This window comes from Cyprinodon tularosa, unplaced genomic scaffold (assembly GCF_016077235.1).
Source record: "Cyprinodon tularosa strain WSP-4 unplaced genomic scaffold, ASM1607723v1 ctg55, whole genome shotgun sequence".
In the NCBI taxonomy this organism is placed as follows: domain Eukaryota; kingdom Metazoa; phylum Chordata; class Actinopteri; order Cyprinodontiformes; family Cyprinodontidae; genus Cyprinodon; species Cyprinodon tularosa.
In genome coordinates, this window is record NW_024039285.1 from 1646474 (window position 1) to 1653635 (window position 7162).

Genomic DNA, 7162 nt, shown 5'->3' on the forward strand with positions numbered 1-7162 from the left:
CATTAAATGGATGAAACAAATGTGTAAGCTTCACTCAATGGTAAAAATGTATCAAATTACCAGTGCATTACGCTTGATAAAATTACTAATGCTTGGTGCTACCACTGCTTCTGCCAGTCTGGCTGAGAGAATGTCTGCAACACTTGACATGTCACCGCCATTATGGGTGAGACAGACAGCAGAAATGAGGGCAACAGGCGTCACATGGAGCAGTCAGATTAACCGCTGTAGTGAGAGCCAGTGCACCAAAGCCAGGGAGCTGTAGCACCGGCGTCACTGGGAGGAGGACAGTGATGACAGCCCTTATCTGGTTTGGTCTGTTTTGTGAAACCGTTCTTTAGAGTGGCAAAAAGGTGACAGTAGTGACTAAGTCTATAACATATATTAATATGATTGCTTAATGAGATAAGTGCAGACAAATCAATAATCAGTTAAAATGTTTTTTTACTTGGGCATTTTCTTTTGTAACTGCCAGGATTCTGTGCACTTTGCTCCGCTGATTCTCTTCCACAGGTGGCTGTTGTTGACAGGTGGGCGTGGCCCACACCTGCGGCTCGTTGGGGCTGCTCTGGCTGGAGCTTAAAAGGAGCTTTCAATCAGCTGAAGGGCTCCAGAGTGTTAGACTGTTGTGGTACGCCTAGGCCACTGTCCTGTTGACAGTTCTTGTTACCTGTGAGTTTGATGTTTCGGATTCCTAGTTCTAACTTTGTCTCTTTCAGTTCGTCATGCTCTGGAGTACTCGACTGTCGTGTCCCCGTGCGCTGAAGACTGGTTCCTGAATCCCTGCTGCTCAGATTCTGTTCTGGCGTTCCCCTCAAGCTCCCTTGTTGGTACCAAGCAGGACAGGAAACCCCCTTTCCTGGATTCACTCTGGTTCCTTGAGCTGCTACTTGTGCCTGTCTCAGCTGTGGTGCTGCTCTGGCTCCCGTCTATGTCCCATCCGCTAGCACACCTGTCGCTCAACCTTTTCCTCCCATCGGAAAGCAGAGAGTCGCAGAACCCCTTCTTCCAGTCACCCTTCCCGGATAGGCTATCTGTACGTAGCGGTAAGTGAGGTGGCATCAGTGCAGATCTCCCTTACTCTTCTAGTGTTAACCAATTTGCTCTTTCTTCCCGCAGTGCTCCTAACTCTGACGTTCCGAACCTTGCCTGCAGCTCGCATAGTGAGCAATCAGATCTCTGTATGGCCTAATAAACCTCTTTTACTGCTTCTTGTTCTCTGACTGTGTATGCATGTGGGTGTTAGGTTTTCGAGTTTGTTTTTGTGTTTTCATCTCTCCACCACCAGATGGTGCCCTGTTCTCGTTGAGCCTCCTTGCACACCTGCGGCTCGTTGGGTCTTTACCAGAGGAGTATTTGAGCAGCGGGCCGTCACTACCTCGACGCCAGAGTCTTTGCTAGTATTGGGTACTCTAGCCAAACTGAGATTAGCAGAGTCTAACCTTAGCCTAGTCTCTCTGAGTCTAAACTTGCTTTGTCTTTGTTTTTCGGCAGGAAGACTTCCTGTATCACTGGATAAGCCTGGACCTTCTCTCCCCGGAAGGATTAACTGAGTCACACTGAGCAAGGGGAAACCTGACATGATCCGTTCAAGTCAACTTCTGGAAAACAAGTGACAGTCCGCTCCTTTACTCCTCTGAGTCCAACGTTAGTCTGCCTGTCCGCTCTCAAACAAGTTAATTCTTCTCTGGATTTAACCCCACAAATTGGATTCCAAGGAATAACCAAGAGCCCCCCAAAACGTGAGTGCCTCTCAAGCTATATACTAGCTTCTGTCTTTTTTCCTACGGCCCCTGAACTGATCATTGTGATCTCCCCTTCAGAGTTTCCGGTTCCAGTTCACCAGTCCGCTGAGCTCCAACAGTATTACCCAGCAGAATATCTCTCCCCATCTGTGTTTTCCTAACCCTCAATAAACCTGTTAACTTTTACCCTTGGTCTCTGAGTGGTTCTCTGCATGTGGGTCAGATCTTTAAAGCCCATTATGACAGTGGGCCAAACACAATTAAAACCATGACAGTAACCACATAAATACAAAGTGTTTGAATAGAGTTTAATATTCAATAGTTATATATTCCTACAGGCACTGACTTGGCATTTTAGTGGTAAGTCTATAGAGGTTGTTGTTTTTTACAGATTTTTTTTCCAAATTAACATAAGCAGTGAGGAAAATAATTCAATAAATAAATTGACTGAAAAAAAGTATTAAAATTTCTATATAAAAGGTGCCTAACATTTTTCTTCTTACTGTCTGATATTAAATTATTCCCTATTTTAGGTGTGCTAGAGAGACCAAATAGTTTTCCTTGATAAATGCTGAATAATGTTTTTTATTTTGTTAAGATTTTAAATTAACTAGCCCTTTGACATAAATTTGGAAAATGTAAGATTATTTTATCAAGGATTTATAAGGTTGTAGGACCGGAGACAGATAACTGAGGTCAACTGCACATCTAAGGAGACTAGTGGGATTAGGTGTATGGATGATGGATTTTGAGAGTAAAAGGAGATTATGCTTACTGGAGATGAGATGATGAACCTCCAAGACAGAAATCAGTATAAGTGGTGGGTTCTTGTAAAACTGGGCAAAAAGTACTGGTCTAGACAGATTTAATCTGGTACACATCAAAAGTAGTATAGATATGAAGTGAGAAGGTAAACGAGGATGGGAATTTGTCGGGATGATGAGTGACTCAATCTCATTTTGATTAATGTACAGGTGCTGGTCATAAAATTAGAATATCATGAAAAAGTAGATTGATTTCAGTAATTCCATTTAAAAAGTGAAACTTGTATATTATATTCATACATTACATACAAACTCATATATTTCAGATGTTTATTTTGTTTAATTTTGATGATTACAAATGACAACAAATGAAAATCTCAAATTCATCATATCAGAAAATTAGAATATTACTGAAGACCAATAAAAACAAAGGATTTATAGAAATGTTGGCCAACTGAAAAGTATGAACATGAAAAGTATGAGCATGTACAGCACTCAGTATTTAGTTGGGCCTCCTTTGGCCTGTATTACTGCAGCAATGCGGCGTGGCATGGAGTCGATCAGTCTGTGGCACTGCTCAGGTGTTATGATAGCCCAGGTTGCTCTAATAGTGGCTTTTAGCTCTTCTGAATTGTTGGGTCTGGTGTATTGCATCTTCTTCTTCACAATACCCCATAGATTTTCTATGGGGTTAAGGTCAGGAGAGTTTGCTGGCCAATTAAGAACAGGGATACCATGGTCCTTCAACCAGGTACTGGTAGCTTTGGCACTGTGTGCAGGTGCCAAGTCCTGTTGGAAAATGAAATCTGCATCTCCAAAAAGTTGGTCAGCTGCAGGAAGCATGAAGTGCTCTAAAACTTCCTGGTATGTGGCTGCGTTGACCCTGGACCTCAGAAAACACAATGGACCAACACCAGCAGATGACATGGCACCCCAAACCATCACTGACTGTGGAAACTTTACACTGGACTTCAAGCAACGTGGATGAAGTGCCTCTCTTCTTTTCCTCCAGACTCTGGGACCTTGATTTCCAAAGGAAATGCAAAATTTACTTTCATCAGAGAACATGACTTTGGACCACTCACCAGCAGTCCAGTCCTGTTTCTCTTTAGCCCAGGCAAGACGCTTCTGACGCTGTCTGTGGTTCAAGAGTGACTTGACACAAGGAATGCGACAGCAGAAACCCATGTCTTTCATACGTCTGTGTGTTGTGGTTCTTGAAGCACTCACTCCAGCTGCAGTCCACTCTTTGTGAATCTCCCCCACATTTTTGAAGGGGTTTTGTTTCACAATCCTCTCCAGGGTGCGGTTATCTCTCTTGCTTATACACTTTTTTCGACCACATCTTTTCCTTCCCTTCGCCTCTCTATTAATGTGCTTGGACACTGAGCTCTGTGAACAGCCAGCCTCTTTAGCGATGACCTTTTGTGTCTTGCCCTCCTTGTGCAAGGTGTCGATGGTCGTCTTTTGGACAACTGTCAAGTCAGCAGTCTTCCCCATGATTGTGTAGCCTATAGAACTAGACTGAAAGACCATTTAAAGGCTTTTGCAGGTGGTTTGAGTTAATTAGCTGATTAGAGTGTGGCACCAGGGGCCATCAATTTTGAACCTTTTCACAATATTCTAATTTTCTGATATGATGAATTTGAGATTTTCATTTGTTGTCATTTGTAATCATCAAAATTAAACAAAATAAACATCTGAAATATATGAGTTTGTATGTAATGTATGAATATAATATACAAGTTTCACTTTTTAAATGGAATTACTGAAATCAATCTACTTTTTCATGATATTCTAATTTTATGACCAGCACCTGTAATGAGGAGCAAGTTTCTTGGAGACTGAATTTATCATGGGATATCACGGCGGACAGACAAAACTTCTGGCTGGGGGAATACCATGTTAGAGGTGTTTTTTAATATCTGTGTATCGTATTCTGTTAAACTTTGCTTTGGGGGGCCTTGATATGCTTGAAGGGCCAAGATATAAGTGGTAGCAAAGTGAGACTTTAAACAGAGCTGTAGCAGTGGAGATGTGAAAATTGGCAGGACCTTGCTCCAGTTAGATGGGCTTGTTGAGGTGAATTTGAGTTCTTGGTTCAGGCAAGGTTAGGTGAGGGTTATATCCAGATGTTAGTAAACCCTTTGCATCAATTACTGAACAGCTTTTTTTTAAACCAAAGAGATGTACTGGGGTCTGTTACATGAATAGATGTCCTGGGGAATGCCACAGGCTTAGAAGACATTTGTAACCAGTTACTTTGCAATTTGACAAGTCAACGATAGTTTATTGAGGGGAAATAAGATGGCAGGCTTTAGGAAGAACATCAGTAATAATGAGAATTATTAGGGGGGGTAGCTAGTTCCTCCTTGGAGTCAGCGAGTGAGAACTGTTGTGAAAAACGTGTTCTTGGAGGAAGGATGATAGGAAATTGACAAGCTGAATCAAGAGAAAAAATAGGACCGAAATGACTGCTGGAAGTTAAAGCACTTAGTGTATTGAACATAAACAAGATTCTTTTAACCAGTCCAGACCACTACACCACTCTTCAAGAGCCAATCTGAGAGCCAATGGTTCCAGATGTCTCACATCGTAATTAACTTTCAGAAGGTGATAAGCTATGAGCAAAACTATGAAGTATGAGGATAAAGCTTTCCAGCTGAGTCTGAATGTTGAGATAAGACTGCACCCACCCCCATACTGTATCAGAAGCGTCAACCTAAAGCAAGAACTGTTTGATCAGGGTGAATAGGGATGGTAGCCTGAGAAAACATCTTCCTGAGAGAGTGGAAGGCGTGTTAGTTTCATTCTACAAAATGTATAGAGTTTTAGTTGATGTGAGAGCAGTCAAAGGGTGGCTGTTTGACTGTAATTTTGTGCAAATCTCTGGAAGAAATTGACAAAGCCCAGGAACCATAGTAAATCTTTAAGGGTGTCAGGAACAGGCCATTTAGGGATGACTTTGGACTTGTCAAGATCTAACTGAATTTCCTACCCTTGAGGATTAAACCTATAAAAAAGTTTACGGATGGCTTGTGAGACTCACTCTTCTTTGCCTTGACAGATAATCTATCTTCCGGGAGCAGTTAAAGGACCAGGTGGATGTGATATTGATTTTCTGAAATATTTGTAATACAAAACAATATAATCTAGATAAACCATCATTTCCCTAGCAAATTCTGTAAGATTATATTTGTTACTGAGATCTAGCAAGGCACACATAATCCACCATATTAGTGAATATAGTAGAATCACAACCTAGTTCTCTTTTAGTAAGGTAAAGGGAAGCTGCAGTGCAGAAAGAGACTTTCTCCCAGAACCCTGACAGTTATGGTGCATCTATCGACGGGATGCCTCTTTGTTTTACTTTGTCAAGTAGTTTTAATGAAGGCCCACACTAATGGTGCATTTAACCGAAAATAGTACATTTGATCTATGTTGAATTTGTTCAATTGTTAGATACTTGATATTAAAAGATATTAATAAGAAAAAAACAACACCAACCCTCCTTTCTGACACAGTCATTGGAGAGTGCAGTTCCACTCTTTTATGATTAGTTTTGTCTTCACCCTCCTCAGTCTGCCCACTCAGCATGCAACAGCATACAGGGTGGTATTGGCCACCAAAGGCACATACACCATGTGACACTAAGCTGCGGATGGTTCTGCAGAGTCATCAAAAAATGTCTAAAGGTGGAAAGTCTTTGGAGGAAAAGGAGATAGGAGGATCACCTGCAGAGCTCTATTGTTGCTGACCACACTGGGTGTCAGACCACATTGCTGCATCTGCCCACACTCTCCTTAGGTAGGTCAGTAGGGGGGCATCCACTGTCACTAATTGCGCCTCACAAGTACAAAAAAAGATTAATCTTAGATTTACTTGAGCTGGTTCACAAATACATGGTCAAAATTAGAAGGGAAAAAAGGATTCTTGATTTAAAGTGGAATTGAATTTACATCTAAACACCTTTGTTAATATCACATTTTCAAAATATAATTGCAGTTCTGAACTGCCTAAATTAATGCATTATAAAATCAAAACATATGCTGCATTTAGCTTTTCAACCCCACATATGCTGCTTGATGTTCCTTTCCATTAAATTAAGGCAAGTGAAGTGACACCAATAACACTGCCAGGCCTGAAAGCTGCCACTAATGCTGACCTTGGTCCATAAAAAGATAAAAGATGGCAACGGTGGTGACAGGTTGCTTTTAATTAGCTGGGTAGGAATCCCTCTTCTTCTAAAAAGACCCTAATAAGCAAACTCAAGGTTGAGATCGTTCTTTCTCACATACAGGAATCTCCCATTAAAACTGATTTAAATGAGGGCAAGTTGTCAAAGAAAGAAACATTCTGTACACCAACTGGTAGACAGACTCTAAAAAGTTAAACATCCCTGTGAAAATTAGAGGTTTTTGTTGGAAAAGAAAAAATAAGAAAATTGTAGCAGACTAAGAACACCCTTAAAGTACCTTATACTGAGTTCCCTGTCTTCTTGACAAGATGTCAGCATTTTTATCAGAATTTCACATCTACATGAATTTGCCAAATCTGCCCTGAAAAAGTTAGGGAGCTCTTTTAAGATCCTCTCTAGGGTGACTCTAATGTTTTTCTCTCAGCTTCAGTTCTGGACCCTGTGATGACATCCCA

The 7162-nt window shown here is 41.2% G+C and overlaps 1 long non-coding RNA gene across 1 annotated transcript; it reads left to right on the forward strand.

Annotated features, from left to right (window-relative positions):
• Window positions 1–267: 267 nt before the first annotated feature.
• On the forward strand, window positions 268–1408 carry LOC119796447. The gene is made up of 4 exons (XR_005282469.1): window positions 268–631; window positions 720–1046; window positions 1120–1181; window positions 1289–1408. It is a non-coding gene; the product is annotated as an uncharacterized LOC119796447 (long non-coding RNA).
• The last annotated feature ends 5754 nt before the right edge of the window (window positions 1409–7162 follow it).